The following is an 11261-nucleotide window of genomic DNA, read 5'->3' as shown; positions in this document are numbered from 1 at the left end:
AATCTCAGGATTGCTACCAGTGCCACATGCTAGTCAGAGTAGAAATAGAAAGATATTTCAGATGAATACGTGGCTAGAGGAATGGTGCAGGGGGGAGGGATTCAAATTCCTGGGACATTGGATCCGGTTCTGGGGGAGGTGGGACCAGTTCAAACTGGACGGTTTGCACCTGGGCAGGGCCGATGCCCTAGGGGGAGTGTTTGCTAGTGCTCTGGGGGAGGGTTTAAACCAAATTGGCAGGGGGTTGGGAACCTGAACAGGGGGACAGAGGAAAGGGAAACAAGGATAAAAGCAAAAGATAGGAAGGAGAAAAACAAAAGTGGCAGTCAGAGAAATCAACGGTTTAAATCAAACATGGCCACAGTAAATAATAATTCTAATAGGTCTAAGAGCGTTAAAAAAACAAGCCTGAAGACTTTGTGTCTTAATGCAAGGAGCATTCGGAATAAGGTGGATGAATTAGCTGCACAAATAGAGGTAAACGAATATGATTTGATTGGGATTACGCAAACATGGCTCCAGGGTGGCCAAGATTGGGAACTCAACATCCAGGGGTATTCAATATTCAGGAAAGATAGGCAAAAAGGAAAGGGAGGTGGGGTAGCATTGCTGGTTAAAGAAGGGATTAACACAATTGTAAGGAAGGATATTAGATCTGATGATGTGGAATTTGTATGGGTAGAACTGAGAAATACCAAGGGGCAGAAAATGTTAGCGGGAGTGGTATATAGACCTCCAAACAGTAATGCGGAGGTTGGGGATGGCATTAAAAGGGAAATTAGAGGAGCGTGCAATAAGGGCACAGCAGTCATCATGGGTGACTTTAATCTACATATAGATTGGGCTAACCAAATTAGTAACAATACTGTGGAGAAGGAATTCCTGGAGTGTATACGGGATGGTTTCCTGGACCAATATGTCGAGGAACCAACCAGAGATCAGGCCATCTTAGACTGGGTATTGTCGAAGTCTCGACTCCCGAGTAAGACTCTTAAACACAAAGTATCGTCAAAGACAGGCTTTATTTGCTTGCAAGGGAAGGGTTGTGTAGTCAAAGGCTACATCAGACCTCTTCAAAGTAATACAGAATTTGTAACATATTTATACAGTACAGAAACAAAACAGGCTTTCTATGCCACATGACATAGTATTGAATCATACCTGATTACAAAGGCACAGACCTTGCGAATTATTGGAACAACGTATTCCAGGCTTCGTTAGAATAACGAACAGAAATACCTTGAGATAAGATTAATTAATCCTTTATTATGGGATCCTTCTGTTCTCCCACTGTACCAACTGAGCCTGTGGGCCGATGTTCACCTTATCCTGTCCTTGGCTATTTGTTTGGTAAACGAGGCTCCTTGTTAAGCTTGTCACAGATAAGGAGTATGTATGTAGCATTCCTAAATTGCCTCTACCCCTTGAAACTGATTAGTGAATCATGCTGTCGGCCATTTGAGTTTTTATTCTGTGCCTAGGAAGCCATTTTGTGTCTAAGTGAGAAACTGTACTTCCACATTCTTCCCTTTTGTCCTTACTAGGACAACATAACTGAAATTAACCTCTTCCTATCGGTCCTCATACCAAATTTAGATTTTAGCCGAGGATACCGACTTCTATGCCGTTTTGAACCATCCCCGGGATTTACCTGTATTGATGGTTGACCTTGTCTAAGATTGTCTTTCTTCTCTGTCTATTCTTAGTGTTTGGGCGTGTGTTCTTGTAGGGTTTAATTATGTTTGATTTGATTTCAGGTTTATGTCTTTGTATAGTTCTGCAGCTTATGTTAGCCTGCAGTGTTCTAATTTCCCTGCAGCTTATATTAGCCTGCAGTTCTAATTTTCCTGCAGCTTATATTAGCCTGCAGTTCTCATTTGAGTGGAAAAATATGTTTTACAGAAAGAGGAGAGCATGTGGAATATATATGTATATATTTTGTCTAAGTCTTCTAATCCTTATAATTGTATTTTATTCAATCATCTCAGTTCCTCATCTAGGGGACCATTCTTTTCCTCTACTGACTTTACTTCTCTCTGTATCATCATATTCATTGCAGGCAAGACTGCCTTGCCTAACCTATTGCAACAACACTTAATCGTTGTGACAAACAGAGCAATGCATACAATCAGGGCTATTACTACTACCAGTCCATGCAATAATATTTGTCCTACTGATCCCAGCCATCCTCCCAATATCCAGTCAGCCCAGCCTTGGTTCTTTGGGTTTTCATACCGACTTACTGCGTCTAGCATATTCGTAAGACATGTACAAAAAAGTATTCACGTGTAATTCTCGTTTCTTTCGGGATCTTTCCCCATCTCCTTGGCATATTAGACTCAGTAGTCCGATTAGTATACAAAATATAAGTAACGTCTTCATTGTTAGAGTCTTTCAAAATTCAATTGTCTCTATTCGGTGCCTTCTTGCAGTGGGATGCGTGAATCCAGGAAGATCTTTCCGGCTGTGTTTGTAGTCAGAAGCACTTGATATGGTCCTTCGAAGCGTGGTTGCAGACCGTTCTTCCTTTTAAAAACCTTCACGTAGACGTCATCTCCAGGTTCCAAGTCGTGGCACTTTCCCTCTGCTGGACTCGTTTGAGCTTCCTTTACCTGTTGGTGAAAGCTGGAAATACATTTAGTTAATGCGATGCAATAGTTTAGCATAGCCTCGTCCATTTTATGAATGTCCATTTGTTTCACCGTAAATGGTGCCAAAAATGGCAGTCTTAGGGGTCGTCCCATAACAATCTCATGTGGCGACAGTCCATTTGTCCTGTTAGTTGCTGCTCGCATTATCATCAATGCTAAGGATAATAGTTCGACCCATTTAAATCCAGTTTCATTGCAAAGTTTAGAAAGTTTATTCTTCAGGACTCCGTTATGTCTTTCCACCAGTCCTGCGGATTGTGGATGATAACTGCAGTGAAAATGCTGGTTAATCTGCAAAGCTTTACATAGTTCTTTTATAATTGCTCCAGTGAAGTGCGATCCTCTGTCGCTTGAAAGCTGCATAGGTATTCCAAACCTTGGTATGATTTCTTTTAACAAGCACTTTGTTACTGTTACAGCATCATTCTTTTTACATGGGAAAGCTTCGACCCATCTTGAAAACATATCTATAATTACTAACACATACTTAAATCCTAAACATGGAGATAATTCAATAAAATCTATTTGCAAATTTACAAAAGGGCCTGATGGATTCGGGTGGGAGGCAGCCTGTACTTTCTGTGTCTTGCCTGGATTCATTTCCTGGCAAATGGTGCACCTTTCACTAATTTGTTTTGCATTTGCCGAAATACCTGGTGCATACCATGTTTGATTAATATAGTCTGCCATCCCCCCTTTGCCTGCATGCGTGAAAACATGAACGCATCGGGTAATCCATGGAAGTAAAGGCTTTGGAGCCACCATGCGGCCGTCATGGTGAACCCATACCCCTTCAGGCGTTTTAAAGCAAGAATCCCTTGCCCAACTTAACACTTCGTCCGAGTTAGCCTGTGACTGAAAGGCTAAAACATCATTAATAGAAGGTGGGTCATTATCTGATTTTTGTTGACGCAAAACAAAGACTGAGACCAGTGGCCCTGTACCTGACAGAGCGGCTGATTTAGCAGCTCTATCTGATCGCTCGTTACCCAGGGATATCTGATCCTGACTACCTGTATGAGCCTGACATTTAATAACTGAAATCTTAGTGGGGCACACTAGAGCCTTTAAAAGATTATTGATTTGCTCAGCATTCTTAATAGTTGATCCTGAGGAAGTTAGAAACCCCCTTAATTTCCAGATCTGTCCATAATCGCGAGCAACTCCAAAAGCATACCTGGAGTCGGTATAAATGTTAACAGTTTGATCAGTAGCCAATATACAAGCTCTGGTAAGAGCGAAGAGTTCTGCTTGTTGCGCTGAAAATGACTGAGGTAGTGAGAGCGCTTCCATAACTGAATGATCATCTGAAACAGCATACCCAGCCCTAGGTGATCCCTTGTCACCCCTAAGGACCGATCCATCTACGTAGAATACCAAGTCACTATTAGGAATAGGAGTTTCAGATAGATCTGTTCGGGCCTTGGTAGCTAATTGGGTAACCGTGTCACAGCAGTGCGGGATTCCGTCTTCTTCTGTTGGTAGCAGCGTGGCTGGATTCAAAACTGAACATCTTTGAGTTAGGAGATTGGAGTTGGACAACAGTGCAACCTCATATTTGCTGCTACGGGCTGATGTTAGATGCTGAGTGGCGTATTTTGATAACAGTACTTCCACTGAATGTGGTACAAACAAAACGGTTCGGTGATTAAGCGTGATGCCTTGAGCCTGTTGTACAGCGTAATAGGCAGCAGCTAGAATTGGCAGGCATCCAGGCAGGCCGCATGCAACGGGATCCAATTGAGTAACTGTCTTTTATAGTCGTGTCTTTTCTCGTGCCTTCATAAAAGGCAGTGCAATGCAGATTCATGTGCCAGCTGTCTAATTTCAAATCCTTCTGGTACTCTGAGACTGTTCTTGAGGCACGGTGTAGTGCTCCTACAATTATCATTAGTTTATGGCTTATTTCTTGGTTTTCATTTGCCCACTGGTAGACAATGGGAGGGGAGCATTCTTGTAAAAGGCACATAGTACATCTATCGGTCGGAACGTGTATCTGCAGTCCCTTTTCTGAACAAATTATTGTTGTCTGCATTTTGCACAACAAGTCTCTCCCTAAAAGGTTCACGGGGGCGTCGTCTGATAACAAAAAAGCATGTTGGCCAGAAAAATTATCTGCTCGTATTTGTAACGGTTGTGACCATGTCAGAGTCTGTGAGACACCAGAAAGTCCTATGCAGGTAACATCCTTGTCAGTGCATGGAATTCCTGTAGCGTATTGTTTTGTCAATAGTGAGGTTGTGGCTCCTGTGTCGACGAGAAAAGGGACTTTCTTGCCTTGCATATTTATGGATAGATATGGCTCATCTCTAGAATTTAGCGATACTAGTGGTAATTGGAGAGTGTGGGTATTGTTCGGGGCCGTTTCTCCATGTCATGCTGAATAATTTTGCCCTGGGGGTCCGAATTGTCCTTCCATAATCTGACCTCCCCAAGGATCCCCTGTTGTAAAGCCTGCTTGTGGACGAGTGTGAACCTGGGTTTGGGTATTTGTATTTACTGGGGCACCTCCCCAGCCTTGATTTTGCTGTTTGGGGAACGGGCAATTGGACTTCCAGTGTCCGACCTGACCACAGTTAAAACACGGAGAGTTTGCGCCTCTTCCGTTCCACTGGCCTCTGCCAGTCCCTCCTCTACTATTTCCTCTAAATCCGCCTCTGTCATACCCTCTGCCTCGTCCTCTGTAGTGGCCCTGATAATAAATGGTAGTCTGGGCGGTCGGGGCTGGAGAAGCTGCCTGCTCCATTAACAAAGAAATGTTACTCTTTTGATCTTTATTCCTTTCCTGTATTCCTTTCAAGATTTGTGTCAATTCAGGAATGGTTTTATGTCTCCAGTCAAGGCAAACTAAAGTCAACGGTTCCTTAAGTTCTGTTCTGAGGCCGTTTACAAGGGCGTTAATTAAAGGGATTTGATAATTTTCTTTTGTCATACCCGAATGCTGTCCCATAATTGCTTCCATTCTTTCTATATAATCCTCAACGTCTTCATCCCTTTTCTGAGTTGTCTCAATTATCTTATCTAGCGTTGATTATATTCTCCTGACTTACAGCACTGGGGTCGGGTGATTCACCACCTGCTGCGCCTTGTTGTTGCACTTCGTATTCAGGAGGCGGGGCTGGTCTTCTGAACCATCCCTGATCCTCGTCATCACTGGAATGAGTCGTGGGCATGGGAGGATATTCACAGGGAGGAGCGGTAGGCTTCGGGTTTTGTCTTAAAGGCATTAGCGTAACCTTTTCTTGTTTAATCAATTTATTCATTAGATCTCTTTTCTTATTTTTGTTCTCAATTTTACTAGCTAATATGCTGCGTTCCTTACGTTTTTCTGCTTCCCTTTTCCAATCTGAGAAGGCAGACCAATTTACTGACTTTGCACCCCTTCTCCTTGGGTCTCTGCCTGCTAGGCAGTTTTCTAGACACGTGATTCTATCTAGATTAAATGTACCATCCAAGGGGAAAGGGTGTCTGTCTTTCTTTGTCCATTTAGCCCACTTAGGTAAATCATTTGTAGATATCTGACCATGGTAGGTAAAGACATAAGAAGCGGGAGTTCCTTTTTTTTCTGGGATCTTGCTCTGTGCAGCTCCCATCTTAGTTTGTATGCTTTTTTTTAACTAGGCTCTCTTCTTCTAGATCACAAGTTTCACCCCTTACCCCCTTACGACTGTTACTGACTGTCCAAAGGACCATAAGTGATGAAAAATAACAAGTAATAACAACAGTCAAAGAAATGACAAGTAATGCAGCTGCCCAAACAGGCAAACAGACCAAATATTCAGACATTTATCTTATACTCTAAACTAAACAAATAGTCAATTCTCAGTTTGCGTTGTACGCCACTACAAGCTGAGTCCTTAACATTTAACTTATACTTTATGTGAGAGTCTTCTGTCTTAATGTTGTCAATAATCAACGAACAAAACGGAAAACAATGGTTGTGATAATTCTTAACCTCTATGTTCATATAAAATCCTTATGCTTTAATGCGAGGGGCTTGAACCCTCGTAGAAGGTATCTCAACGGAGAATAATCCTGGACCTGATAATACAGATCTTAAAAAAATTACAGTGACAATTCTCAAACGATACTTTCTGCCGCGGGACTCAGCCCCGGCTCAAGGGACCCACCCTTGATACTGCAGTTTTAACTTGGTACCTTATCTGTCTGGGACTCAGCCCTGTCGACTTTCTGTCTGGGACTCAGCCCTGTCAACTTTCTGTCTGGGACTCAGCCCTGTCGACTTTCCTCTTGCCTTCTTTGCCCGACACTTTCTGTTTTCAAAGACCTGAGTGGTCAGGATTCTCCTCCTTTCAGTGGTCAACAATAAAAGAAGCAAAAGTTACAGGATTCAACTCAAATCTGAAACACGAGTCTTAACTTGATCGCAGTACTCCCGTCGGAAGAAACAGACCACACCAATTCAATATCTAATGAGAAATCCTTTTATGTGATAAAACATCACTGTGGTCAGTCAGGATCTGTCATTAGAGATTCACGATGTCCTTGTCCGTGACTTACCGAAAGGCAGCAAGCAATCTCGGTGGAACCTCCAAGTAATACTGTCGAAGTCTCGACTCCCGAGTAAGACTCTTAAACACAAAGTATCGTCAAAGACAGGCTTTATTTGCTTGCAAGGGAAGGGTTGTGTAGTCAAAGGCTACATCAGACCTCTTCAAAGTAATACAGAATTTGTAACATATTTATACAGTACAGAAACAAAACAGGCTTTCTATGCCACATGACATAGTATTGAATCATACCTGATTACAAAGGCACAGACCTTGCGAATTATTGGAACAACGTATTCCAGGCTTCGTTAGAATAACGAACAGAAATACCTTGAGATAAGATTAATTAATCCTTCATTATGGGATCCTTCTGTTCTCCCACTGTACCAACTGAGCCTGTGGGCCGATGTTTACCTTATCCTGTCCTTGGCTATTTGTTTGGTAAACGAGGCTCCTTGTTAAGCTTGTCACAGCTAAGGAGTACGTATGTAGCATTCCTAAATTGCCTCTACCCCTTGAAACTGATTAGTGAATCATGCTGTCGGCCATTTGAGTTTTTATTCTGTGCCTAGGAAGCCATTTTGTGTCTAAGTGAGAAACTGTACTTCCACAGTATTATGTAATGAGAAAGAATTAATTAGCAATCTTGTTGTACGAGGCCCCTTGGGTCAGAGCAATCATAATATGATAGAATTCTTCATTAAGATGGAGAATGAAGTAGTTGACTCAGAGACTAGGGTCCTTAATTTAAATAAAGGAAACTATGATGGTCTGAGGCGCGAGTTGGGTAGGATTGATTGGGGAATGTCACTCAAAGGGTTGATGGTGGATAGGCAATGGCAAGCATTCAAAGACTGCATGGATGAACTACAGAAATTGTTCATCCCAGTATGGCATAAAAATAAAACAAAAAAGGTGACTCAACCATGGCTAACAAGGAAAATTAGGGATAGCATAAGATCCAAGGAGAGAACATATAAATTGGCCAGAAAAAGCAGTAAACCTGAGGATTGGGATCAGTTTAGGATTCAACAAACGAGGACAAAGGGATTAATTAAGAAGAGGAAAATAGAATATTTGCTTGCAGGGAACATAAAAACTGACTGTGAAAGCTTTTATAGATATGTGAAGAGAAAAAGATTGCTGAAGTCAAACGTAGGTCCCTTGCAGTCAGAATCAGGGGAATTTATAATGGGTAACAAAGAAATGGCAGACCAATTAAATACATATTTTGGTTCTGTCTTCACAAAGGAGGACACAAATAACCTCCCAGAGATGTCGGGGAACATAGGGTCTGATGAAGGGGAGGAACTGAAAGAAATTAGTATTTGTAAGGAAATGGTGTTAAGGAAATTGATGGTCTGAAGGCCGATAAATCCCCAGGGCCTGATAATCTACATCCTAGGGTACTTAAGGAAGTGGCCCTAGAAATAGTAGATGCATTGCTGGTCATCTTCCAACATTCAATGGAATCTGGAACAGTACCCATGAATTGGAGGGTAGCTAATGTTACCCCACTATTCAAAAAAGGTGGTAGGGAGAAAACGGGGACATCGGTAGTGGGGAAACTGCTAGAGTCCATTATAAAGGATGTAATAGCTGAGCACTTGGAAAACCGTGACAGGATCGGACAAAGTCAACATGGATTTACAAAAGGTAAATCGTGCTTGACTAATCTACTGGAATTTTTTGAGGATGTAACTGGTAAAATAGATAAGGGAGAACCAGTGGATGTGGTATATTTGGACTTTCAGAAGGCTTTTGATAAGGTCCCGCATAAGAGGTTAGCGTGTAAAGTTAAGGCACATGGGATTGGGGGCAAGGTATTGACTTGGATAGAAAACTGGTTGGCAGACAGAAAGCAAAGAGTTGGAATAAACGGGACTTTTTCCGAGTGGCAGGCAGTGACTAGTGGGGTACCGCAGAGATCGGTCCTTGGACCCCAGTTATTCACAATATATATTAATGATCTAGACGAGGGAACTAGATGTAATATCTCCAAATTTGCAGACAACACAAAGCTGGGTGGGCATGTGTGCTGTGAGGAGGGTGCCGAGAAACTCCAGGATGATTTGGACAGGTTGGGTGATTGGGCAGAAGCTTGGCAGATGCAATATAATGTGGATAAATGTGAGGTTATCCACTTTGGTGGCAAAAACAGGAAGGCAGATTATTATCTGAATGGCAATAGATTGGGCGAAGGGGAAGTTCAACGAGACCTGGGTGTCCTTGTGCACCAGTCACTGAAGGTAAGCATGCAGGTGCAGCAGGCGGTTAAGAAGGCAAATGGTATGTTGGCCTTCATAGCGAGAGGCTTTGAGTACAGTCTTGCTGCAGTTGTACAGGGCCTTGGTGAGACCACATCTTGAGTATTGTGTGCAGTTTTGGTCGCCTTATCTGAGGAAGGATGTTCGTGCCATGGAAGGAGTTCAGCGAAGATTCAGCAGGCTGATACCTGGGATGGCAGGAATGACATATGAGGAGAGATTGGGCCGATTGGGCTTGTACTCGCTGGAGTTTAGAAGAATGAGAGGGGATCTCATTGAAACTTATAAAATTCTGACAGAACTAGACAGACTAGATGCAGGAAGGATGTTCCCGATGGTCGGGGGGTCCAGAACCAGGGGTCACAGTCTAAGGATAAAGGGTATGCCATTTAGGACAGAAATGAGGAGGAATTTCTTCACCCAGATAGTGGTGAACCTGTGGAATTCTCTACCACAGAAGGCAGTAGAGGCCAATTCATTAAATATATTCAAGAAGGAGTTGGATATATTTCTTAAGGCTAAAGGGATCAAGAGGTATGGGGAGAAAGCAGGGACCGGGTACTGAATTTGGATGATCAGCCATGATCACATTGAATGGCGGAGCAGGCTCGAGGGGCCGAATGGCCTACTCCTGCTCCTATCTTCTATGTTTCTATGTAAGCTCGAGGAACAGGACCTCATCTTTCAGTTAGGCACTTTACAGCCTTCTGGACTGAATATCGAGTTCAGCAATTTCAGACCATAACCTCGGCCCCTATCTTTTTTTCTCTCTCTCTCTCACATGGCAGCTGTTGATCATTCTGCCATTTCCATTTACACTTCATCTAGAGTCATTTTTTGTTTCTTAACTTGTCCCATTACCATCTCCTTTTGCCTCGCACCATCATCCCTTTTGTCTCTTAATCTCTCCTGCCTTCTATCTTATCACAGACCTTCCCTTTTGTTCTTTCCTCCCCCCCCCGCTCTGCCTGCCCCTACTCTTGCTTAAAAATCTGTTACTTTTTCCAGTTCTGACGAAGGGTCATCGACCTGAAACATTAACTCTGTTTCTCTCTCCACAGATGCTGCCCAACCTGCTGAGTATTTCCAGCATTTTCTGGTTTTATTTCTAGCAATTCCTACGTGCCTATGAAAAATAAATGTCGCTCACTATCGCAGTGCAGTGTGATTTAAGGATTCGGTTAGTGACGAAGGTTAATTCACTGTGCCAGTAATTAACTTGACAACTTAACGTCTTTTGCTTTCGATGCGATTCACTGAGGTCGATGCATTCAAAGATCCTAAAGCAGGAACAGTGTGTCCCCAACTCAGCCAACAAGGTATGTTAATGTGCTTGAAATTCATAAAAATAATAATTTATGGTATTTTAAAACTTGCTGTGGAACAGCCTGACAAACTGAATGCTAAAACTTCCCAGAGCTCCATTCCTCTTTCGTGTTTAAACTGATGAACTCTGAACGCTGCAACCTTTGCCTCCTCTTGTCTTCTGCCTCTCCAGGAAATCGTCGGGAAATTGACGGGATTGAAGGCCGATAAATCCCCAGGGCCTGATAATCTACATCCTAGGGTACGAAAGGAAGTGGCCCTGGAAATAGCAGATGCATTGCTGGTCATCTTCCAAAATTCTATAGATTCTGGAATAGTTCCCATGGATTGGAGGGTATCTAATGTAACCCCACTATTTAAAAAAGGTGGTAGAGAGAAAACGGGGAATTAAGCCTGACATCGGTAGTGGGGAAAATGCTAGAGTCCATTATAAAAGATGTAATAGCAGAGCACTTGAAAAACAGTGACAGGATCGGACAAAGTCAACATGGATTTACAAAAGGTAA

At 42.6% G+C, this 11261-nt stretch overlaps 1 long non-coding RNA gene across 1 annotated transcript; it reads right to left on the bottom strand.

Moving 5' to 3' along the window:
- Window positions 1–1003: 1003 nt before the first annotated feature.
- LOC147113097 (uncharacterized) lies at window positions 1004–11061 on the bottom strand. Its single transcript, XR_015079623.1, has 2 exons — window positions 6810–11061; window positions 1004–2625 (listed from the first exon to the last, which is right to left on the bottom strand). It is a non-coding gene; the product is annotated as an uncharacterized LOC147113097 (long non-coding RNA).
- Between the last annotated feature and the right edge of the window lie 200 nt (window positions 11062–11261).

Source organism: Somniosus microcephalus, chromosome 9 (genome assembly GCF_052327205.1).
Source record: "Somniosus microcephalus isolate GS21.2 chromosome 9, FLI_Smic_1.0, whole genome shotgun sequence".
NCBI classification, from domain to species: domain Eukaryota; kingdom Metazoa; phylum Chordata; class Chondrichthyes; order Squaliformes; family Somniosidae; genus Somniosus; species Somniosus microcephalus.
The sequence above is the reverse complement of the archived record's forward strand: the minus strand, read 5'-3'. Positions and strand labels throughout refer to the sequence as shown.